Source organism: Myxine glutinosa, chromosome 11 (genome assembly GCF_964187855.1).
Source record: "Myxine glutinosa chromosome 11, kmMyxGlut1.1, whole genome shotgun sequence".
NCBI classification, from domain to species: Eukaryota; Metazoa; Chordata; class Myxini; order Myxiniformes; family Myxinidae; genus Myxine; species Myxine glutinosa.
Genome location: NC_136271.1, coordinates 71,804,108 through 71,829,988, shown reverse-complemented (window position 1 = coordinate 71,829,988; position 25,881 = coordinate 71,804,108). Strand labels below are relative to the sequence as shown.

At 48.3% G+C, this 25,881-nt stretch overlaps 1 protein-coding gene and 1 long non-coding RNA gene across 6 annotated transcripts in view; one reads left to right on the top strand and one right to left on the bottom strand.

The window, feature by feature from the left end:
- Positions 1-25,881, top strand: part of LOC137436754 (syntenin-1) — an 881,728-nt gene that overhangs the window by 146,099 nt on the left and 709,748 nt on the right. The gene's annotated exons all lie outside the window — the stretch shown is intronic.
- LOC144894300 (uncharacterized) lies at positions 17,897-20,331 on the bottom strand. The gene is made up of 3 exons (XR_013624991.1): positions 20,127-20,331; positions 19,661-20,008; positions 17,897-18,761 (listed from the first exon to the last, which is right to left on the bottom strand). It is a non-coding gene; the product is annotated as an uncharacterized LOC144894300 (long non-coding RNA).

Below are 25,881 nucleotides of genomic sequence, written 5' to 3'. Positions count from 1 at the left end.
AAGAGGGTTCCTGTCTCAAAAAAAAAAAAGATGGAGCTCAACTAAAGAACCTAAAAATCGAATGTTGGAACATGGAGGAGAAGGATGCCATTTACAACTGTAAAGTCTGTTCAAGACAAGAACAGTGAGGGTTGGCTGGTAGGGGATCTAGATTCATGGACCAGTTGAAGACCAGATTGACCACCAGAGTAGAGACGGCAACATCCAACAAATTAGAAAGAGTTGCCTTAACAGCAAATACATTCCTAAATTAAAATAAAATAAAAGAGATAGCAGTGAAGGCCAGAACAGGATGGGAGCCGAACACTCGTCAGGCTAGACTGAGTGATGGTGGCAAAGAGACCACAATGGATCGCAGGGAAGGGCTTCGTGACGAAGCAAGGGTTTGGAATGCGAAGCGTCACTGGGGACCCAGTGAAGGCGAGGTGAGACAGAGGGGGAGGAGACACAGAATCACTATAATGTGGAGGGGGGGGGGACAGGGTGGAAACACCTACACAGTTAGAAGGGATGAAAACGAGAATGGCACATGAAAACAGGCAGAAGGACGGCGGGGAACAGAGAGGTGAAGAGGAAGGTGAGGATGATGAAGACCAGCAAAGATTGGAAGAAGAGCTGGCAAATAAATTAGCGGAGATGAGATTGATTGTGGAGACAGAAGGATGGTGTTCTTTAGGTGTGCTGTGTTGTGTTTGTGCCAAACGTAACATTTTCCATTTAGGACAAAAAGTTCCATCTTGGTTTCGTCAGACAACAACATTTTTTGCCACTTGGCTTCAGAATCTCTGGAGTTGTTTTTTGCATACCTCAAACAGGACTCAAGGTAGGCTTTTTGAGTAATGGCTTTCTTCTTGCCACCCTACCATACAGGCCAGACTTGTGGAGTGCTTGGAATATTGTTGTCACATACACACAGTGAATAGCCTTTGCTATAAAGGCCTGTAGCTCTTTCCAAGTTGCCATTGGCCTCCTGGTGGCCTCTCTGATCAGTCTCATCCTTGCTTGGTCATCCAGTTTGGAGGGACGACCTGATGTAGGCAGGGTCTTGGTGGTGCCATACCCCTTCCACTTATTAATTATTGCCTTAACTGCTCTCCAAGGGATATTCAAAGCCTTTGAAATATTTTTAAACCCATCCCCTGATCTGTGCCTTTCCACAACTTTATCCTGGAAATCTTTTGAATGGTTTTAATGGCCTAAGCCTTTTTATTCACAAAAAAGGGTAAAAAAAAACAAAAAAACATCAAAACATCAAACTAGAAATCAAAGCTGGAGCAAAAATTTTCCCCTTCCACCAACGCCAAAATCAAGACCTTCACTCCTTCACTCCTCTTTTTTCCCACCTCTGGAACAAACGCCCTCACTCTCTTCAATCCCTGTTCTCCCTCCAGGTCTTTAAAACAGCTGTTCACCACCATCTCTTATCTTCCCCCATCCAAAACCTTGATCCTTTCTGCCTCTGTTAATACACCCCATATCTGCCTCTTTGAATGCCCAACTTCTTTCCTGAAATTCCTAGTTGTGTTCATTTGCTTTATACCGTGTACCACTCCCTCCTCCCCCAGTCCTCCCCATTCCACAGATCTATCGACGTCCTTGTTCTCTTCTGTTCTTGTGTGCTTCCCTCTCTCCCCCCCTCCCTTCATTGTATGTTTGTGCATGTTTTCATGTTCAATGTGTTAGCTCTTACACGAGCCTCGATTCTGGATCCCAAAAAAAAAGAAAAAGGAAAAATAAGCCACAATCAAAAAGAAATAAATCAAGAACAATGATCAAACAAGTAAATAAACAATAAATCCAAAACAACCCAATCCCCCCTCCCCACCCCCAGCACCAGCAGGGGACCCAGGGTTGGGACCCGGGAGGCGTCCTCGCGGAGTGCGGAGTTGGGAGTGGATAGGGGAGAGGGTGGCAGGAGGCTTATGCAGCCATTTCTCAATTTCTGCCTCCAAAGTAATTTGAGGGTCGGGGCAGCTCTTTCTCGCCTCCTGAGGTCCGTCTCCCGAACCTCCTCAGCAGTTTCCCCTTATAAATGGGCCAGGAGCCTTCCCCTTATTGCGACCCCTCCTCATGCGTTTCTTCACCTGCCAGCCACATGCGTCAATGTCCTCAGTCGGAGGAGGTGTTTCCCAACCTTCCTCCCCGCATCGAGGGTTCGGCCTCCTGCAATCCCGCATCCTCATGCTGTGCCACAGTATCCTCTTTCACCTTTTCCCAAACACTGGAGAGGGAGCACACCAATGGTATCTCCCACCTTCTCCTCCTCCCTCCACCTCCCAGCCTCTTATACTTCGGTATAAACCGTGGTGGGCTGTTTGCATCAACAAAATGAGGCAACCAGTACTTAACATCAAAATCAGAAACACTCTCATTGCAGAGGTGGACCGTCACGACCCTCACATGGTCAAAGAGGGCCTCGAATGCCCAGTCAGCCAGATACCCAGCTGACCGAGCAGCAGTTCACCTCACCCAAAACTCGACATGTCTTCCAGAAGACTGTAAAGACACATCAAACCCACGGGCCAAGGAGATGATTTGAAATTAATTTTCTGAAATTTGTAGAATTCGTTTTTGACTTGGAAGTTCTGGGTTACAATTGTGACTTGGAAGTTCTGGGTTCTGGGTTACGTGATCGTCCATGTACTGTTTAGATTTTGATGATTTGCGTGTGATATGATTCAACGGATGTTTATATGAATCGTTTAAAATAAAAAAAGCCTTCAATTTCTGATATTTTACCTTTTCATTTGGGCCTCCCAATTGGAGCCCCGCCGTAGGGCGGGTACCGTTGCGAGTCAAATTGTATTTGATCATCTGAAGAATGAGGTGTCGGAAACATCTCTTCTCCACAACTATCAGCCAGAGGAGCCAGTCTACCTCCAATGTGATGCCAGTCTTCAAGGCCTTGGTGCAGCATTGCTTCAGGCCCATCAAAACCAGCTGAAGCCAGCGGCGTATGCAAGCAAAACTCTAACAGATACTGAACAACGTTGCGCTTGCATGTGTTACATATTTATGTGAATGTATGTGAATTACAATTCAGGTCTTTGCTTATCAATGTGTAGTCGATTAAGGGTTGTTGTGATTGGAGGGTCAGGAGCCCTTCTGGGAAAAAAGAGACCGGAAACGAGGAAGAAAAGACACGAGGTCCGGCGGAAGCGACGAGGCTTCTTCTTCCTCGCCCCGCTCCGACGAGGGTTGGGGGGATCGATAGTGAACCGCGTGGAAAAGCTGCGTTCCCAAGCCCGTCTGGCGAGAGGAGTTACCGGGACGTGTAACTACCCTTTTGAGACGTCCAGCTGCCGTGGGGCCGTGCACAGACTCAGCGTCTGGCACATTTCACCGCACCGTCTACAAGGACGCGTACGTGTCGCACTTTGGGGCCTAAAACGCCTTGCAAGCGGCGTGTTGCTGTGCCTGCTTTACATTACCCGCCTCGCTTGGCCAGGAGGGGTGAACTACAGCCGCGATTCCCGGTACAGTACGTGTCCGGTGGAAGCACGTCCGCCCGGGGTTCGTTCAACCGCCCGTGTGCGGCGAAGCCGACCATCATCTTGGTCAGGAGGGGCCCAGAGACATTGTGAGGGACAGAGACCAAAGGGGTCGTGAGTACCAAAAGGGGACACACGTATGTAAGATGGCCATCTTAATCATCTAGGGGATTGATTGTTGATTGTGAATTGTTGAGGGTTGATTGCTCGGGGAATATATCCTTGATTGTATCATTGTAAAGGTATTGTATTGTATTGTATCATTACCATTGAAAATATATCATTGAAAATCATTTTTTCTTGGTTGGAATTCATATTGATTGCGTTACGAAAAGCATACATTGTAAATCTTTCTGGCGAAGTTCCTCTCACGGTCCGGGGGTCACCTAGACCAGGTAGTCACCGGGAGGACCACGTAACAGAATTGGGGGCTCGTCCAAATTACGATTTGCGGATTCGCAATTGGGTCTACGTCCGGGATCTAAAATTGGAAAAAATAATAAAATAATATTTTTATTAATTAAAATTTATTAATTAAGTATTAATTGGTAAATTTTTGGGGAAATTGGGGTAAAGTCTTGGGTGAAGGTTAACAGGTGTTAACGATAGGCACCATGGCGTTTGTGGCACAGAACTTTGCGGTAACCCCGAGTGAGGCACAGTTCCGAGCGTTACTAAAGTCGGACCTCTTGAAATTGGCCAAACATTTTAACTTGGAGGTCCGAACTAATTTGAGGAAGGCAGAGTTGCAGACCACGGTGATACAATCTATGGTGGGATTAGGAACATGGGACGAGTTAGCCTGGGAGTGGCTACCCGAAGAACCAGAAGACGTTGAGCTCCGGAAACTGGAGTTGCAATTACGGAGCCAGGAAAGGATCAAAGAAGAAGAAAGGAAAGCAGAAAAGGAAAGAGCAGAAGAAGAAAGGAAAGCAGAAAAGGAAAGAGCAGAAGAAGAAAGGAAAGCAGAAGAGAGGAGAGAAGAGAAACAAGCAGAGGAAAGGAGAGTGGAACGAGAACTCCAGGAAAGGTTAGCAGAAGAAGAAAGGAAAGCAGAAAAGGAAAGAGCAGAAGAAGAAAGGAGAGTGGAACGAGAACTCCAGGAAAGGTTAGAAAGGATGAAAACAGAGGAAAGGAAAGCAGAAGCAGAGGAGAGGAGAGCTGCAAGGGAACTCGAAGCAGAGGAGAGAAAAGCAGAAAGGGAATTAAAGGAACGTGACATGGAGCTTCAGCAGGAAATTAAATTCAAGGAGCTGGAGTTAATGAGAGAACGGGGAGAGGTACCACCCTTGCTGACGGGGTCGACACCTAGCCAGAAAACCTGGGATGTGGGCAGACATGTGAGGCTGGTTCCACCCTTCAGTGAAAAGGAAGTCGCGAAATTTTTTCCACACTTTGAGAAAGTGGCTCGACAGTTAAACTGGCCGGAGGAGGCCTGGACCATACTAGTGCAAAGTGTGCTGGTGGGAAAAGCTCAAGAGATTTATTCGGCGCTACCAATGGACCAATGTGCAGATTATGAGGTACTGAAGAAGCACATCCTCAAAGCCTATGAGTTGGTTCCGGAAGCTTACAGGCAAAAATTCAGGAATGCCAGGAAGAGGGAGAGTGAGACCCATGTGGAGTTTGCCAGAGTGAAAGAAAACATGTTTGATCGGTGGTGTGAGTCAAAAGGAGTCGGGAAAGACTTCGAAACATTGCGTGACTTGATCCTGGTGGAGGAATTTCAGCAGTGTGTCCACGAGGACATCAAAGTGTACCTGCAGGAAAAGGAAGTACCAAAGTTGTGGGACGCAGCCACCATGGCAGATGATTATGCCTTAACCCACCGGATAGGGGTCCACGAGCCTAACTCCTCGCCTAGATCTCCGCAGGGGAGGTGGGGAACAGCAGGTGCGGAGAACGACAGTACATGGCGGCGGCCTCGAGAGGATTATGGGGACAACGCGGATACCCCACCTGTTCGAAATCAGAAGGCTGCGGGGCCAAGACAAACTTATTTTTCAGGGGGACCGAGGCAGACCACGAGTTTTTCCTCCGGGCCTACTTGCGCTTTTTGCAAGAAACCTGGACACTTGATGTCCAGTTGTTACTTCATGAAAAGGGAAGACCCAGAGCGGAGTCCGACTAGTACAACTCCGAATGCGATGGCAAACGTAAGAAATCACCCACAGAAGAGTTACCAACCATTTATGTATGAGGGGTTGGTCTCACTCAAGGGAGACTTGACTAATCCAAGACCGGTTAGGGTTTTGAGGGACACGGGAGCCCATCAATCCTTAATGCTGGAAGGCATTTTGCCATTGTCAAAGAGTACCGCAACGGGTGATAGTGTTCGGTTACAAGGGATCGGTGGCTGTGTTAGTGCCCCACTTCATGTCATCCATTTGGAATCCGATTTGGTGTCAGGACCGGTCACCGTCGGTTTACAAGCCACGGTTCTTGTAGAGGGAGTATCTGTGATTATTGGGAATGATTTGGCCGGGGGGCAAATTTATGGTAACCCGAGGGTTGGTAAAGAGCACAGCAGGGAAAATAACACCCCACCAGCTCGGGATGGCGACAAAAGTTCCAAGTTATTTGTAGGGGGCTGAACTTCAACACAGAGGAAGAAGTTCTGACCTCTGTCTTCAACAGATATGGGCCGCTGGTGGAAGTGCGGGTGGTAAAAGACAGGGAAACGCAACGGTCAAGAGGGTTCGGCTTTGTCACGTTTGCAAGCACAAGAGACGCCAGGGAGGCAGAGAAGAATTGGAATGGTAAGGATTTGGAGGGTCGGACCATAACAGTAGGGAAGGCATTTCGTAGGCGTCGAGAGGTCTACAGAAGAGGACAACTTGGCAGTAGTTTTGGAGTTGGCAGCAGCCGATATTACTATGGAGGCTCCCAGAGTTACGGCACCTCCCAAAAAAATGAATGTCAGAGCACTGGCCGAGAAGGAGACCGCCAGCCAGGTAACGGCTGGGACAAGTGGTCCCACCGTAACTGTTAGGAGTCTGGAGAAGTTGAAGCACTATATATACGGGGGAGCCGCCGAGCCGGGGCTCCTACACGGACTAACCGTGAATGCCACGTTCTTAAAGGCGTCCAGGTAGTGAACTTTCCTGCACGGACTAACCGTGAACTCCCCGTTCGTAAAGGCGTCCATGTAATGAACTTTCCTCCCCGGACTAACCGTGAACTCCACATTCCTTAAGGCGTCCATGTAGGGAATACTCCGCTGGGCCTCCCGGAAAAGTGCTATAGAGAGGTTTAAATTTGGGGGCTTTGGTCACCACCCCTTAGCCGTCATTCAAGAGGAACTAGAAGTGGTTGACGCTTGGTCCAGAGGGAATTAATCTAGGGAATTGTGTGAAATTTTGTTGCTTTATTTTCAAGGGATGACTGTGCCCGGGGGGAACTGATGAGTTGGGGGGGGGTGAGTTATCTGGGTTGTTTATCCAAGTTAGCCGGCAAAGAAAGTTTTCGCTGGGTTCAAACTTTCTTTCTTGAAGGGGGGGAGTGTTACATATTTATGTGAATGTATGTGAATTACAATTCAGGTCTTTGCTTATCAATGTGTAGTCGATTAAGGGTTGTTGTGATTGGAGGGTCAGGAGCCCTTCTGGGAAAAAAGAGACCGGAAACGGAGGAAGAAAAGACACGAGGTCCGGCGGAAGCGACGAGGCTTCTTCTTCCTCGCCCCGCTCCGACGAGGGTTGGGGGGATCGATAGTGAACCGCGTGGAAAAGCTGCGTTCCCAAGCCCGTCTGGCGAGAGGAGTTACCGGGACGTGTAACTACCCTTTTGAGACGTCCAGCTGCCGTGGGGCCGTGCACAGACTCAGCGTCTGGCACATTTCGCCGCACCGTCTACAAGGACGCGTACGTGTCGCACTTTGGGGCCTAAAACGCCTTGCAAGCGGCGTGTTGCTGTGCCTGCTTTACATTACCCGCCTCGCTTGGCCAGGATGGGTGAACTACAGCCGCGATTCCCGGTACAGTACGTGTCCGGTGGAAGCACGTCCGCCCGGGGTTCGATCAACCGCCCGTGTGCGGCGAAGCCGACCATCATCTTGGTCAGGAGGGCCCCAGAGACATTGTGAGGGACAGAGACCAAAGGGGTCGTGAGTACCAAAAGGGGACACACGTATGTAAGATGGCCATCTTAATCATCTAGGGGATTGATTGTTGATTGTGAATTGTTGAGGGTTGATTGCTCGGGGAATATATCCTTGATTGTATCATTGTAAAGGTATTGTATTGTATTGTATCATTACCATTGAAAATATATCATTGAAAATCATTTTTTCTTGGTTGGAATTCATATTGATTGCGTTACGAAAAGCATACATTGTAAATCTTTCTGGCGAAGTTCCTCTCACGGTCCGGGGGTCACCGAGACCAGGTAGTCACCGGGAGGACCACGTAACACATGGAACGTGAGCGATTGGCCATCTTGTTTGGCATTGAACGTTTCCACACCTACCTGTATGGTCGGAGTTTCATTGTGCTCACCGATCATAAACCGTTGTTGATGATCATTAACAAGCCATTGATTGCTGACCCACCGAGATTGCAACGAATGCTTGTCAGACTCCAAGGGTATAACTTTACAACGGAGTACCGTCCTGGGGCAAAGAGTCAGCTTGCCGATGGCCTTTCCACATTCCTCGCCCACTCAATACAATGACAATGGACTTGGACCTGCATGTTGACTTGGTCCTTTCTCTTCTGAGAAGTTGTCTCAGCTGCAGCAGGAAACACTTCGTGATTCTGACCTGTCAACTTCGAGACTTAATTATCAGTGGATGGCCGGACCATCTGAAGGACCTCCCAGAGGCTCTCAGAACATACTGGAGTTTTCGGGATGAACTGTCAATTGAAAATGGCGTAATTCTTAAAGGAGAGAGAGAGAGTCGTTATACCTAAGAGTATGCGAAACGACATTCTGCAGAAACTGCACTCAGGCCATTTTGGACATGAGAAAACGAAATACTGGTGAAGGATACTGTGTACTGGTATAACGTTAACAAGGACATTGATCGGCTAGTTGAATGCTGTCCGACCTGCCAACGACACCGGAAATCTCAGCTGCCTGAACCACATCAACATGACATTCCGCTCAGACCATGGAGCAAAGTCGGATGTGATTTGTTCTATTTTGATGCAGCTCAGTGGATTGTCATCGCAGATTATTATTCCAAATTTCCTGTTGTTCGCAAACTGCCCGAGTCTGCTCCCAGTCGCATGATCATTGCGACCTTGGTGCAGATTTTTTCTGAGTTCGGAATTCCTGATACGTTCATGAGTGATAATGGTCCTCATTTCTCCAGCGCAGAATTTTGTTCATTTGCTGGGAAATGGAATGTTGACCACGTCACTTCATCCCCAACATACCCAAAATCTAATGGATTCATTGATTGCCAAGTCGAGACAGTGAAATCCATCCTCCGCAAATCAAAAAGTGCGGGAAACGATTTTCATCTGGCACTGCTATCTTGGCGGTCTACCCTGGTGATCTACAACTTGGAAAGTCCTGCTCAACTGCTAATGGGCAGAAAAATCAAATCGCTGGTACCAACCAGAATCACCAACGTGCACGACGATGACAACCTCATCCAGGAGGAGCTGGAGAGGCACCGCCACTTACAAAATCTCTACCACGATAGGCATGCTCGGACACACGAAATGTCGGGCCTATACCCTGGACAGCGAGTTCTCTCCTCAGAACCACAACACCCATTGTTGGGAGCCGGGCACGGTTCTCGGCATGTCTGAAGAGCGACGGTCATATTTGCTCACATCACCAAATGGTCAAACACTCCGACGTGACCGAATTCACATTCAGGAGCTCCCCGCGTGTGATGCGGTGCCCCATCGATCTTCGAGCCAAAACAAGAGTTCTGAAGCCACAGTGAGTGGGAACAGCGAACCATCTGCAAGGTCTGGTAATGAACCTGTGAATCATGACTGTGACGTCACTTGTGCGACCACAGCAGAGATGGTTCATCAATCCCCCCAGCGTTCTGCCAGTTTTAGTCACATGTTGCCTCCGTCACAGAACCTGACACCTGTCCATACAAGGTCTGGCCGACTTGTGAAAGCACCATGCCGTCTTGATCGAAAAAACACTTTGCTTATCTGATGTTTGCATTTATACACTTTGGTTATCTCGTGTTAACTGCTCTGGGTTACTGGTGTGGTGTTGTAATGATCTAATGACAGTGCAGACATGTATGATGTTGAAGGAGCATAGCTCCTGCTTGAGACGGACGAAGTAACGGACAAGACACAAACTCGTCCGAGAAGATGTTTAATGTATCATCAACTCGGGAACTCTGAAAGCCCGTTTATCGGGTTCGCATACATATAATCCAAGCCAAAAAGCATACGTCAGAACCAAAGCCACGCCTCTCAGGCGAGGCACGCTTTGGTGGTCATGTGACCGACAGGTGCAAGCAATTATAACCTCGGCGCCGCGGTTTGTCCGCCGGTTACGTCCCCGGCTGGGGCAGGGAGATTATGTTGCTGGTCTCGAGCTTTGGGGGACCCATGTGTCGCTACACACGCCCCCCCAGAATCGACTTGGTCCTGGAAGGTCAACCTGAGGGGGGTCCGGATGACCCGACCGAAACGACCCCTGGCTGGTCGCGGGGGGGGGGGGGGGGGGGTCCAGTGTGGTGGCGGGTGGCCGGGCGGGGGGTGCAGTGGACGGCGGGCTCGCCCGGGACGCGGAGGGCCTGGCTGTACACCAGCTCGGCGGTGGACGCCTGGAGGTCCTCCTTTGGAGCCGTGCGGAGGCCCAAAAGGAACCACGGGAGCCGGTCGGCCCAGCCGTCGTCCTGGAGGCCGGCCATGAGTGCGGCCTTCATGGAGCGGTGGAACCGCTCGCACAACCCGTTGGCCTGGGGGTGGTAGGCCGTGGTGCGGTGCAGGGTAACGCCCAACATGCGGGCGACCGCGCCCCACAGTTCGGACGTGAACTGTGGGCCACGGTCCGACGAGATGTCCGCCGGTGTGCCGAAACGCGCGACCCAGGTGGCGATGAACGCCTGGGCCATGTCGGCGGTGGTGGTGTAGGCGAGGGGCACGGCCTCCGGCCACCTGGTGGTCCTGTCCACCATGGTAAGCAGGTGGGTGAACCCCTGCGATGGGGGAAGGGGACCCACCAGGTCCACGTGGACGTGGTCGAAACGTCGCTCGGGCACGGTGAAAGGAGCCTGTGGAGCCTGGCTGTGACCGTGGACCTTGGCCCGCTGGCAGGGTGTGCAGGCGTTGGCCCAGTCGCGGACGTCCCGTCGCGACCCGTGCCAGACGAAACGTGCCGACACCAGCCTCTGGGACGCCTTCCGGCCCGGGTGGGAGAGGCCGTGGAGCGAAGCAAAAATGCGACGCCGCCAGGTGACCGGCACAACGGGGCGAGGTCGGCCTTGGGAGACGTCACAAAGCAGGACCGTGTCCGCGAAGGGGATGTCAGCCAAGCGGAGGCCCGTGTCCGCCACCTGGAGCGCCTGCACCGTGCCGTCGGTGGCCTGGTCCGTCGCCATCAGGGCGAAATCGACGCCAAGGTGGACGGCGTTGGCGCCGGCTCGAGAAAGGCAGTCGGCCACGGCGTTGTCCTTTCCGGCGACGTGCCGGATGTCCGTGGTGTATTCCGACACGGCGGAGAGGTGGCGCTGCTGGCGGGCCGACCACGGCTCCGTGACCTTGGCAATGGCGAAAATCAATGGCTTGTGGTCGACAAAGGCCGTGAACGGGCGGGCTCCAGGAGGTGGCGAAAATGGCGGACGGCGAGGTACAGCCCGAGGAGCTCACAGTCGAAAGTGCTGTACTTCAACTCGTTGGGCAGGAGTTTCCGGCTGAAGAACGCGAGCGGCTGCCAGGCCCCATTTACCCATTGTTCATGAACCGCGCCCACGGCGTAGTCGGAGGCGTCCGTGGTGAGGGCGATGGGAGCATGGAGTACCGGGTGGGCCAGCAGCGTGGCGTTGGCGAGGGCCTGTTTCGCGCCGGTGAAAGCAGCGTCCATGTCCGTGGACCAGACGACGTCGCGCTTCGCCGGCTGGCCGCGGAGGGCGGTGTACAAGGGCCGCATGAGTTGCGCAGCTCGGGGCATGAAGCGGTGATAAAAGTTCACCATCCCGAGGAACTCCTGCAGCGCCTTGACGGAGCGGGGCGCGTGAAAGCGGCGTTGGCCTCGACTTTGGCCGTTAGCGGCACGGCGCCGTTCCGGGTGATGCGGTGGCCCAAAAAGTCGATCGTCGCCGCACCAAAGTGACATTTGGCCGGGTTGACGATCAAGCCGTGCTCGCTGAGGCGGCCGAACAGCGTCCGGAGGTGGAGGAGGTGCTCGGCTCTGGACGTCCTGGCGACGAGGATGTCGTCCAGGTAGGTAAAGAGGAACGGCAAGTCGCGCAGCACGCCGTCCATCAGGCGCTGGAACGCCTGTGCCGCGTTTTTGAGGCCGAAGGGCATCCGGAGGAATTTGAAGAGGCAGAAAGGTGTAATAACGGCCGTCTTCGGGATGTCGGCCGGGCGGACGGGCACCTGGTGGTACCCCCGAATCAGGTCCACTTTTGAAAAAATGGTCCGCCCCGCCAACCGGGCGGAAAAATCCTGGATGTGCGGGACGGGGTACCTGTCGGGGGTAGTGGCGTCGTCGAGGCGGCGGTAGTCGCCGCATGGCCGCCATCCGCCCCCCGGCTTCGGGGCGATGTGCAGCGGTGAGGCCCAGGCGCTGTCGGAGCGCCGCACGATGTCGAGGCGCTCCAGCGCGGTGGACTCGGCCTTGGCGACGGCGAGTTTGGCTGGGCCGAGACGGCGAGCTCGGGCATACACCGGCAGGCCCGTAGTGGGAATATGATGCTCGATGCCGTGACACACCGCAACGGCCGAAAACATCGGTCGCGTGAGGGCCGGGAACTCCACGAGGAGACGCGCGAAGTCGTCTGCCAACGGGAGGACGCAGGAAAGCTCGGTGGGCGTGGAAAGGCTCAAGGCGCACTCCAGCGAGCTGAAAGTTTCGGCGTTGATGAGACGCCGGCGTTTAACGTCGACCAGCAGCCCATGGGCGCAAAGGAAATCGGCACCGAGCAAAGCCATGGGGACGTCCGCCGTCACGAACTCCCAGCGAAAGAGCTGGCTGCCGAAGCGGAGGGCGACGGTGCGTGGGCCGAAGGTGCGGATGGCAGAGCCGTTGGCCGCGATTAAGGAGGGGCCGCAAATGGCGGCCCGCCTGTCCTCCGCCGAAGCGGGAATGACGCTCAGCTGAGCGCCGGTGTCGCAGAGAAAACGCCGCCCCGACGCTTGGTCCGCGAAGAATAGCACGCTTCCGGAACGGCCAGCGCTCATGGCTGGTAGTAATCGCCGGCCCGACCGTTTCCCGACTTGCCGAACGTGCACGGGGGTCGACATGATCGGACCCGCTGCCCGAACCTGGCGTGGAAATAACACCAGGCCGGGTCTGGCGGGGGCTCCGGTCGACGCGTCGGGACCGGGCGACGCGGCCTCGCCGCTGCCAGTCGCGCCGGCCCGGCGGCCTCCGGGAAGGAAGCTGCGTTGCGGGCGTCGGGCGAGTGGGCGGGAAACTGCGCCGCGGGTGCCGACTGGGCGGCGGGCGGGCTCCCGGCAGCCACCCCGACGAGCTGGCTCGCCGCTCCGACGAGCTGGCTTGCCGAATGGATCTTGTCGGCCTCCCTGGCGAGGTCGCGGGGGTTCGCGATGGTCGTGCTTGCCAGGGCGACCCGTACCTGGGCCGGGAGCTGGCGGAGAAAAAGCTCTCGGAAAAGGAAATCCGAGGGGTGCTCGCCGAGAAACGCGAGCATGTAGTCCATACGTTCGGACGGGCGCGTATCGCCGAGCTCAGGAAGGTCGAGCAGGCGTTGTGCGCGTTCAGCCGGGGAGAGGGCGAAAGCGCCCAGAAGAAGTGCCTTGATGGCATCGTACTTGCCGTCAGTGGGCGGGCTCTGGAGGAGGCTCAGGCAGCGGGCGGCGGTCACGGAGCCGAGCGCGGTGACCACGTAATGGTATTTAGTGGTGTCCTCCGTAATGCCACGCAGGGCGAACTGGGAGTCCACCTGAGCGAACCAGACTGCGGCATGTGCTTCCCAGAAAGTGGGCAATTTGAGGGACACTGCCGTGTCCATCGCGTGTCGTAAACTCGGGGTCACCAGTGAAGGAGCAGGGCTCCTGCTTGAGACGGACGAAGTGACGGACAAGACACAAACTCGTCCGAGAAGATGTTTAATGTATAATCAACTCGAGAACTCTGAAAGCCCGTTTATCGGGTTCGCATACATATAATCCAAGCCAAAAAGCATACGTCAGAACCAAAGCCAGGCCTCTCAGGCGAGGCACGCTTTGGTGGTCATGTGACCGACAGGTGCAAGCAATTATAACCTTGGCGCCGCGGTTTGTCCGCTGGTTACGTCACCGGCTGGGGCAGGGAGATTATGTTGCTGGTCTCGAGCTTTGGGGGACCCATGGGTCGCTACAATGTAATGGTGTTACACGGGTTTGCTGTTTTTACTTTATTACTTTTCTTGTTGTGGGAAAGGGAGATGTGATGGTATTACATCAGTTGTGTGGAACCCGAAGTGCTTGCTCGCGTTTTGGAGTATGAAGGTGGAGTTCCGGGTCAGAGGGCACTGGGCAGGCGGTGTGTGTACGGGGTCGTCGACATGAACCTGATTCCGGGTCCTGTAATAAATGATTGTTCTCTTTGACATCGCCCCGTGATCTATTCTACATCAGAACCTTACAATTCTGGCGTTCAAAATGTCGATGTGCCAAGATTTAAACTGTTCCAATCGTCGAGAAGTTTGCCGACAGAACTCGTCTTTTTATCCATCCCTGACGCACGAAAAGGTCGTCAACGATCAACGTGTTTTGTGGTTTAAATATCTCGGAACAACCAAATTAAACATCAAAACGTGTGTTCATTCAAAATATCGTGTTGTTTACGAAGATCATTTCGAGCCATGAACGTTCGTATTTGGGAACGAACTACCTGGGAAACAAAGCTCGGAAATTGCTGAAACACGACCCCGTACCGACATTTACCGGGGGAATGTCATCCATGTTGATTTGAAGCCACGCCCGTCGCCCAAGCCAGGCCCAGAGTGTCACGTGTTGATTTAAAGCCACGCCCAAGCCAGGCCCAGAGTGTCACGTGTTGATTGGAAGCCACGTCCAAGCCAGACCCAGAGTGTCACGTGTTGATTTGAAGCCACACCCAAGCCAGGCCCAGAGTGTCACGTGTTGATTGGAAGCCACACCCAAGCCAGGCCCAAAGTGTCACGTGTTGATTTGAAGCAAGAAACGTTTCGACATGATGCCACGCTATGCTGACATCACTTTCAACACAAATATGTACAAGGAGGAATCGGTGAAAGCAATGGAAAGGATGCACAGAGGGTGGGTAGACAAGTTACTTGTGCAGGGCGAAAACACCAAAAACCAGCAAAACAGCAGATCGGAAATAGTTATTGACAAATGACGACAACAAAGAACAACTTGTGCAAGTCACATGTGATTATTGGGGCAATGGTTCTACAGAACGACTACAAGGCCCAAAGGACATGCTTATCTGTGAAGGTTACGGATCCAGGTTCACATCTGAGGATGGGAAAACAACAATTAGGAAAAACAGGTTGAAGTTCCAACATCGACACAAGAAGAGACTAACACAAGGATTATATGGTATTGCCTGTTTGCAGAGAAGCATGGTTACAAGAACATACAAGTGAGAAGTCCAGAATATGATATATTTTTCATCATCCTGCGCCACATCAACAAACTTGAAGGTATTACAATTTTGTTTGATACTGGTACAGGAAGCAATCAGAACCGATTCAACACGACGGAATTTGCACAGGCCGACACACAGGAAAACCGGGCAGTGCTTCAAACTCTCCATGCATACGGTGATTGTGACACAACTAGCGCATTTGAGGGGAAAGGGAAAGTCAAGCCCATCAAAACTCTGGAGACGATGCCAAGGATTGTACCAGCTCTTGGAAGACTGAGGAATTCATGGAACATGCCACAAGACCTGATAACTGAGCTTGAAGAGGTCGCATGTGCAGTGTATAGCAAAACAAGGTTGGGAGAAGGGGACGATTTGAGACTGTTCAAGATCAGGGAGAACCCTTGAACGCAATGCTCAATGTTGGCATGGAAACCTTGACACCATGCAGGAAATGCTTGGAAAAACACCTCAAAAACATGTGTTTGTGGTTTATAATATACTAGGAACGGTACCCACCCTACGGGCGGGGCTTCAATTGGGAGGCCCAAATGAAAAGGTAAAATATCAGAAATTGAAAGCTTTTTTATTTTAAACAATTTATATAAACATCCGTGAAATCATATCACACACAAATCATCAAAATCTAAACAGTATTTGTAGAATTTCAATAAAAGTCACATCACTGTTCATATCGGTAAATATTATTCCATCGTGTTTGGAAAAACTGAAAAATTGGGAAAATTAAAAAAACAAATTAGAAAACAATAAAGCAGATTTTACTCCAGGGGATCCCAGGATTACCCACCCAAAATTTCGTTGCGATCGGTTCAGCCGTTTTTTCGGTACCTGGGAACGGCCAGACGGACGGACAGACGGACAGACATTTGGTGAATTGTAGTAAGATTACAAGCCCGGCTACGCCGCTGTTAGACTTTTCGTCTTGTTTAATTAAGCATTAATTACCAAAGTACAAAATGAAAATGGTTTCAATACCTTATTTGATAATTGTTCTTTGTAATACAATGTATAGCTTGTATTGTTCTATATAATACAATCCATAGTTTGTATTGATATTAATAACACAATGCATAGCTTGTGTTGTTCTATATAATACAATTTATAGTTTGTATAGATATTAATAACACAATGTATAGCTTGTATTGTTCTATATAATACAATTCATAGTTTGTGTTGATATTAATAACACAATGTATAGCTTGTATTGTTCTATATAATGCAATTTATAGTTTGAATTGATATTAATAACACAATGTATGGCTTGTATTGTTCTATATAATACAATTCATAGTTTGTATTGATATTAATAACACAATGCATAGCTTGTATTGTTCTATATAATACAATTCATAGTTTGTGTTGATATTAATTACACAATGTATAGCTTGTATTGTTCTATATAATGCAATTTATAGTTTGTATTGATATTAACTAGGGCATGCCCGTACTATATATATATCTAAAATTATATCCCCCCCCCTATTTACATGAAATGGTTTGGTCCAAAGCGAACGGCTTGCGAGTGGTGACAATCCCCCCCCTCTATTTACATGCAATGGTTCGGTCCAAAGCGAACGGCTTCCGGAGTTTGGTAAAGAAATCGCCATCGCGTACACAAACGCGCAGGAAAGCGAATGAATCGCAAATTCGTTTTTATTAGTTGTAAAACATAATGCCCAATTATTCAATTAGCGCCAACGTATTTTGGCTGTTTGCAATTTAATCGCAAGGAAAAGTAGAAAGAGAAGAGGGAAAAAAAGAAAAGCCTTGCCTTGCTGCAAACAGCTGCTGCAAACAACAACAACATGGAAGGCTGCACTGTCCGGAAGTTGGCATATCGCAGTTACGATTATTTTAGTGTTAATGGCCAATTATTCAATTAGCGCGAACGTATTTTGGCTGTTTGCAATTTAATCGCAAGGAAAAGTAGAAAGAGAAGAGGGAAAAAAAGAAAAGCCTTGCATTAACGCATTAACGCTTGCATTGCATTAACGGTTCGGCACACGTGATAGCTCGCTGCTCTCTGATTGGTTGAAGCGTTTTTTGGACATAGCTCGGTAGGTACTTGTCCGATTAATTACAAACCTTGAAAAGGCACATCCTCGGGTCCCCAGCAATATACCTGGCAAGTTTCAAGTATATCGGACCCGTGGTTGTCGAGAAACAGCGGTCACAGACAAACACACAGACACACAGACACACAGACACACAGACACACAGACATACACACAGAGATTGCTGGAATTATAGATAGATAACACAATGTATAGCTTGTATTGTTCGATATATAATACAATTCATAGTTTGTATTGATATTAATAACACAATGCATAGCTTGTATTGTTCTATATAATACAATTCATAGTTTGTGTTGATATTAATAACACAATGTATAGCTTGTATTGTTCTATATAATGCAATTTATAGTTTGTATTGATATTAATAACACAATGTATAGCTTGTATTGTTCTATATAATGCAATTTATAGTTTGTATTGATATTAATAACACAATGTATAGCTTGTATTGTTCTATATAATGCAATTTATAGTTTGTATTGATATTAATAGCACAATGTACAGCTTGTATTGTTCCAAATCGTACAATGTTGGTTTGTGGATGTGCATTTGACCTTAAATTGTTTTCCATCTGCACGCTGCAACCCACAAACATGTCCTTTATTATTACAAAAAGAAATAATACCTGAAAACAATCAACAATTTCACAACGAAAGAGCAAATAGAGCTGAAGCATAATTCCCACAAGTTTCATATCAAACTAGAACGGCACTCGCTAGAGCGCATACCTCCGCCAGGCTGAACAGTTTACTTTTTGTATCCCAATGATAGACCGGGTCTGGATTCGGACCTGAACCCAAATCTAATCTGCTTGTTCTCGTTACCGAATCAACTCGTCCACCATGTTTAGTCATAACTCGTCCATAACTTTTAAAAATATCCTGCGAAGTATCGTTTTTGGCCCCATCTCTCAATGGTGAAGAATCACTTTAAAAATTGTACTGTTCAAATCCAGATCTTCACCAAAATCGAATCATTTCATCCTCGTCACATACGCCACCTCTCTGCCAAATTTCGTCCGAATACATCCACAACTCTTTTAGATATTTTGTTCACAGACAGACAGACATACAAACAAACAAGCAGACAGACAGACAGGGGTGAAAACATAACCTCCATCCATCTTCACGGGCGGAGGTGAGAAGTATCATGTTTGTGTTGATGTTTTAACAACTACTTCCTGAACATTCATAAAAACAAATGTCTTCTCATTAAAAAAACACACATATGGAGAGATGGAAAAACATTGATGACTTTGTGATCACATCTTAAAGATGTTTCTACAAACATTCTTCACGATAACGTTTAGCAAGGAAAACAACCATGGTGAATGGGAAGAGAGCGAGAACATTGATGGTGATTGCTGCAATGAGAGCAGGTCCGCATCCGGAGAATGGTGATGGGTCGTTGGTCTCTTCCACCGTTGTGGATCCGTTTTGGTTTCCTATAATCAGAAAACCCATCAGGATAACAATCATGGAAGATGCGATAACTAAACCAAGGATAAACTGCACTAAATGGTAAATCAATGGTAATAATAAAACACCATACCTGTTCAACTTTTTACCAAATAAACAATTATTACCTGATATTATTCATCTTAGAAAAAATATTGTTCACTCCCAAAATACTTCGCTATCAGGACTTCTCATTTTAAACAAGAAAAAGAGCAATCAGAGATTGCAAACCCTCGCCAGGATGTATTTTCAGTGGTTTTTAAGGCTTTCGTGTGAAACAAATATGGCGGCCAAACCACGTGACCGATGACGTCATCATTATTTGTTTTCTAAACTAATTTCTTCCTTGATGCTCAAGAAATTTCATCTTGATTGGATGAAGTTTTGTACTTGTCGAATTATGACGTCATAATGGAAGCACCGATGACATCATCATCAACATATTTTATTCCCCATGGAGAGTTCTTTTCAATGAGCCATGTCTCAATTTTTTCTATTCAGCGCTTTCGGAGATATGGAGGTGCAAAGTTTTTCGGTTTTTCCAAGATGGCGGCCGAACCACGCGACCTATGACGTCATAATTATCATCAAAAAGTTATACAGGTGGAGTTGCCCTATGGTGAAAATTTCCTGTCAATCGGACCAAGTGTTGCAGAGAAAATCATATTTATTCTGTGCAGACAAACAGACAGACAGACAAACAAAAAAACGGACTCAAATGCAATACCCGCTCCTCTGGCGAGGGTAACTAGGAAAAGGAAATTATAAGAGAGAGAGAAGGTGTTTCCACTTTCAGGGTAATTATGAACAAAGATGGTTTCTTATAATGAAGAACCTTAATAGAGCATAATCACTGGGTGGTAATGATCAGCGAGTTACATCTTACCAGGTGTGAATGAAAGCACAGAGAGGACCTGCTGTCTCCATGTTCCATCCTCTCCGGGACCAATCAGGCACCAGTATATCTCGAGTTCATCCCTCGTTACACCAAATGGAGGCAGCAAGCAGTGGGAGCTTTCTGGACAGGAATCCTGTCCAGGTTCCAGCACTGTATGGTTTTTCTGTTCACTCTTCCCCAGACAGGAGGTAAGGATGTCTGCCCGCTTTCCGGCCACTGCGATCACCTGGTCGTGGCCTTCAGTACTTCGAAACATCCACAGCAGTGAGAACTTGTTACTGTTTGGCTTTTGTATCTCACAAGAGAGGAGAGGAGTTCCCCTGAGAGGGTTGGGAACTACAATGGGAAACAAGGAAATTACAATCGTTATTTGATTATTTCCACCAATAACATCTTTCCCAAAATGCTTTGAAAAACGGCATCAAATTCCCGAATGAGAATCCACAAAACGCACCGGTTGGTTTCTTCGGTTCTCTGTCATCCAAAGGGTCACATGACCTGGGAATCTGAAATTAAATAATAGAGAGGGAGCAACAACACCCAGATGTGGTGAAGTGATGGAAAATACAAGTTATTGATATTGTAAAAGGCAAACAAGAATTAGTACATGAAACAGATTCGGTTTCTCCTCTCCCTCTCCCATCTGTCCTTCTCCAGCACCACCGGTTGAACTGTTTACAAAACCCGCACCCTCTCCAAACCGAATGTTTACATTGCTCTGAGGATGTGCATTGCCTATAGAAAGTCTACGCCCCCTTTCTAATTTTTCATCTTTTGTTGCCTCTCAGCCTGGAATGAAAATGCATTAAATCAGACCTTTTCCTCCTTCATTTACACATCGTACCCCAGAACTTCCAAGTCAAAAACGAATTCCACAAATTTCAGAAAATTAATGAAAAATGAAAAATTCGAATATCTTGGTTGGACAAGTGTCCACCCCCCCCCCCCCCTTATAATAGCAATTGTAAATTATCTGAGATGTAACAAATCAACTTCAAAATCACACACCAAGTTAATTACCTTCCACCTGTGTTAAATTGCAGTGATTCTGATTATTTCAGAATAAAATCCGCTGTTCCTGTCGGTTTCCTTTGCTGAGTTGTGCATTTTACAGGCCAGTTTTTGTTGTGGTGAGCAGGGGGCAAGGGAGGGGTGCTTTGGTGTCCACCTTGAGCACCTTGAGAGCTTTGTTGTGTTTGTCCTGCGTGTTTTTCTTTATTTCCCCGTCTTGGCTGCATGTTATTTTCCTTTCTTGACCTTGTTTGTCCTACGTTTTCGTTAGTCTCTCCTTTCCTGCTTTTCCCTGGCCTTCCTCCTGTTTGGCGCCTCACCCTCCAGACAGGTAGGTAGCCCCGCGCCTCCATCTCCCCCACCCGTCATTCCCAGTGTTGTCCCCTGCTCCTCCATAGGACTCCGGCATGGCGAGCTGGCGTCATAACAGTCTCAGGTTCAAATATATAAAGGAGGGACCCGTTCTGCCAGGTGAGGTATTTGGTCGGACGGTTTTGTTGGAAGCGCTGGAGTTCAAGGCTGAGGAGTTTTATTGCCTCATCTCCTTGGCCCGTGGGCTTGATGTGTCTTTCCAGTCTTCTGGAAGACATGTCGAGTTTTGGGTGAGATGAACTGCTGCTCGGTCAGCTGGGTCTCTGGCTGACTGGGCATTCGAGGCCCTCTTTGACCATGTGAGGGTCGTGACGGTCCACCTCTGCAATGAGAGTGTTTCTGATTTTGATGTTAAGTACTGGTTGCCTCATTTTGTTGACGCCAACATCCCACCATGGTTTATCCAGTAGTAAAAGAGGATGGGAGGTGAAGGACGGAGGAGAAGGTGGGAGATAAAGTGGACGCTGCGGTCCCCTCGGCCAAGACAGAGCACAACCAAATGGTGGAGGCAGGGGTTCCATCGCTGTCCTCCCTCTCCAGTGTTTCGGAAAAGGTGAAAGAGGATACTGTGGCACAGCATGAGGCTGCGGGACTGCAGGAGGCCGAACCCTCGATGAGGGGAGGAAGGTTGGGAAACACCTCCCCAGACTGAGGACATTGACGCATGTGGCTGGGATGTGAAGAAACGCAGGAGTCGCCGCAATAAGGGGAAGGTTCCTGGCCCATTTATAAGGCGAAACTCCTGAGGAGGTTAGGGAGACGGACCTCAAGGAGGCGAGAAAGAGCTGCCCCGACCCTCAAATTACGTTGGAGGCAGAAATTGAGAAATGCCTGCATAAGCCTCCTGCCACCCTCTCCCCTATCCACTCCCAATTCCGCACTCCGCGAGGACGCCTCCCGGGTCCCAGCCCTGGGCCTCCTGCTGGTGCTGGGGGTGGGATGAGCGGGGTTGGGGGTGTGGAATGGGGGGGGGGGGGGTAAACGTTGGAAAAGGTGAACTTTGCTATTTTGGTGGTCTTTTTTTTTTTTTTTTTTTTTTGTATACTGAATCGAGGCTCGTGAAAGAGCTAACATTTACTTCACAAACAAATCAACCAGACAAACAAAATATATAAAAAGCGGGAGCGGAAAACAAGATGGGGAGAGAAGGTGAAGCACACAAACACAACATTTGAGAGCAGGGAGATGTGTGGAAGGGAGAGGGCTTGGGGGGAGGAGGCATGGGAGGGGGGGGGGGGGGAGGAGGCATGGGAAGGGGGGGGGTGGAGGGAGAAGTATAAAACACAAGGACACCAATGACTTCCAGGACAGAAGTTGGTATTTCAAAAAAGTGGAGTTTGGTTATTTTTGGTTTGGTTATTTTGATATAAAAAGTTTGGTTATTTTTATTATTGTTTATTGGTTTGATATATTGTTATTGACTTGTTTGTTTTGGATTTATTGTTTATTTACTTGTTTGATCATAGTTCTTGATTTATTTGTTTTTGTTTGTGCCTTTTTTTCTTTTCTTCTTTTTGGGTTTCCTTTTTTTTGTATCCAGAATCGAGGCTCGGGTAAAAGCTAACACATTGAACATGAAAACATGCACAAACATACAATGAAGGGAGCGGGAGAGAGGGAAGCACAACAACAGAAGAGAACAAGGACGTCGATTGATCTGTGGAAGGGGGACGGCTGGGGGAGGTGGGAGGGGTACACGGTATAAAGCAAATGAACACAACTAGCAATTTCAGGAAAGAAGTTGGGAATTTAAAGAGGCGGATTTGGGGTGTATTAACGGGGGTAGAAAGGATGAAGGTTTTGGATGGGGGAAGATAAGAGATGGTGGTGAACAGCTGTTTTAAAGACCTGGAGGGTGGAGAGGGATTGAAGAGAGTGAGGGAGTTTGTTCCAGAGGCGGGAAAAAACAGGAGTGAAGGAGTGAAGGTGAATAGAGAGTCTTGATTTTGTCGTTGGTGGAAGACGAAACATTTTGGTCCAGCTTTGATTTGTAGTTTCATGTTTTGATGGGGTTTTTTACCCTTTTTTTGTTTATAAAAAGGCTTCGGCCATTAAAACCATGAGCACCAAGGGGCATTCAAAAGATTTCCGGGATAAAGTTGTGGAAAGGCACAGATCAGGGGATGGATATAAAAATATTTCAAAGGCCTTGAATATCCCTTGGAGAGCAGTTAAGGCAATAATTAATAAGTGGAAGGCGTATGGCACCACCAAGACCTTGCCTACATCAGGTCATCCCTCCAAACTGGATGACCAAGCAAGGAGGAGACTGATCAGAGAGGCCACCAGGAGGCCAATGGCAACTTTTAAAGAGCTACAGGCCTTTATAGCAAAGGCTATTCACTGTGTGTATGTGACAACAATATTCCAAGCACTCCACAAGTCTGGCCTGTACGGTAGGGTGGCAAGACGGAAGCCATTACTCAAAAAAGCCTACCTTGAGTCCTGTTTGAGGTATGCAAAAAACAACTCCAGAGATTCTGAAGCCAAGTGGCAAAAAATGTTGTTGTCTGATGAAACCAAGATGGAACTTTTTGTCCGAAATGGAAAATGTTATGTTTGGCACAAACACAACACAGCACACCCAAAGAACACCATCCTTCTGTCTCCACTATCAATCTCATCTCCGCTAATTTATTTGCCAGCTCTTCTTCCAATCTTTGCTGGTCTTCATCATCCTCACCTTCCTCTTCACCTCTCTGTTCCCCTCCGTCCTTCTGCCTGTTGTCATCTGCCATTCTCGTTTTCATCCCCTCCAACTGTGTCGGTGTTTTCACCCTGTCCCCCCCCCTCCTCCCCTCCACATTATAGTGATTCTGTGTCTCCTCCCCCTCTGTCTCACCTCGCCTTCCCTGGGTCCCCAGTGACGCTTCGCATTCGAAACCCTTGCTTCGTCACGAAGCCCTTCCCTGCAATCCATTGTGGTCTCTTTTCCACCATCGCTCAGTCCAGCCTGACGAGTGTTCGGCTCCCATCCTGTTCTGGCCTTCACTGCTGTCTCTTTTATTTTATTTTAATTTAGGAATATTTGCTGTTAACGCAACTCTTTCTCATTTGTTGGATGTTGCCGTCTCTGCTCTGGTGGTCAATCTGGTCTTCAACTGGTCCATGAATCTAGCTCCGCTACCGGCCAACCCTCACTGTTCTTGTCTTGAATAGACTTTACAGTAGTAAATGGCATCCTTCTCCTCCATGTTCCAACATTCGTTTTTAAGGTTCTTTAGTAGAGCTCCATCTTTTTTTTAAAGACAGGAACCCTCTTGGCTGGGTCCAAATACCTGTCCCCTTGTGAGTTCGTCTTCTCAGGAGAGGAGGTGCAGGCTTCTTTATTTTGAGCGAGTATTCTGGCTGCTCGGTGCGGCCGCAGAGACTAAGTACAAGGGGCTGTGTCCCATAATTCCTTTTATTTTACTTTATTTCCAACACATGTTTCGTTTGTCGAAAAGTGTTCCCTTCCCCCACCTGCTCCCAGGTGCGTCGGTGACAATGTTTCACCTGCCCGGTTTCGTTGAAGACTTTTCCCTTCCCCTGCCCTCCATCGGTTCATCGGGAGAAGCTCCTCACCTTGGGAGTTATGATCGTTCGAGGATGCACGCAGCACGTCCGATACACGATCAACCTCAAGGTCTTTCGGAGTTGCAGGTCTCCAAGGTGTGTGTGTGTGTGTGTGTGGGTGTGTGTGTGTCCCAGTTTCATTACGAAAAAAAAATTAAAAATAACGAAAAAGTAATTACGATCTTTACACAGTGATTCATTCAATTTCTAAATTCATTTCATTCATGACGGTAGAGGGGATTGAGAAATACGTGATTTTGGGAGAGGAAGTTAAAAGATCGAGATTCCATTTGGTATTTGTGGAATAATGTAAGATTACCTGGGGATTGAGGGTTTTAGGATCGTTTCTATAAATCCAACACGAACAGGTAAATATTTGTTCCATGCCGGAGAATGTTTCGGCGATTCTGATGTTCTCGAGAAACCAGCTGGAATGACTTCCACTCCCATCGTGCCAGATTGTTACATTTTCCAGGTTCCCCAGGTAAAGGGAGCGCACAGTGTAAACATCTACCTGCAGAAACGTGTGCACGTAAACATCTCACCTGGGCAGACAATATCATGTTTATTAATATTTTATCTACCTTGTTAAAGTGTGTGAATAATTACCTGACCCGCTTCAATAGGATTGTGATATGTTGAATGTTTAAGATGATGAGATCTCAAACACTTCAATCCTCCACAGATCGTGATATAAACGTTGGCATCTGTGCCAGCCCAATAATCATTTCCTGTTTTGATGTAAATCTTGTAATCCTTCGACTCCTGGGGGGAATCTGATAGAAATCGCACATCGTTAATATCCCGGATGTTAAACATGGTGTTCAATGTTATTTTTACTTTAATAAACAATCAGGACGAGCTTACTATGGATAACCAGCTTACAATGTATAACAAGCTTACTATGTACAACGAGCTTACTATGTATAACGAGCTTACTATGTATAACGAGCTTACTATGTATAACGAGCTTACTATGTATAACGAGCTTACTATGTATAACGAGCTTACTATGTACAATGAGCTTACTATGTATAACGAGCTTACTATGTATAACCAGCTTACTATGTATAACCAGCTTAGTATGTATAACGAGCTTACTATGTATAACGAGCTTACTATGTATAACCAGCTTACTATGTATAACGACCTTACTATGTATAACGAGCTTACTATGTATAACGAGCCTACTATGTATAACGAGCTTACTTTGTATGACCAGCTTACTATGTATAACGAGCTTACTATGTATAACGAGCTTACTATGTATA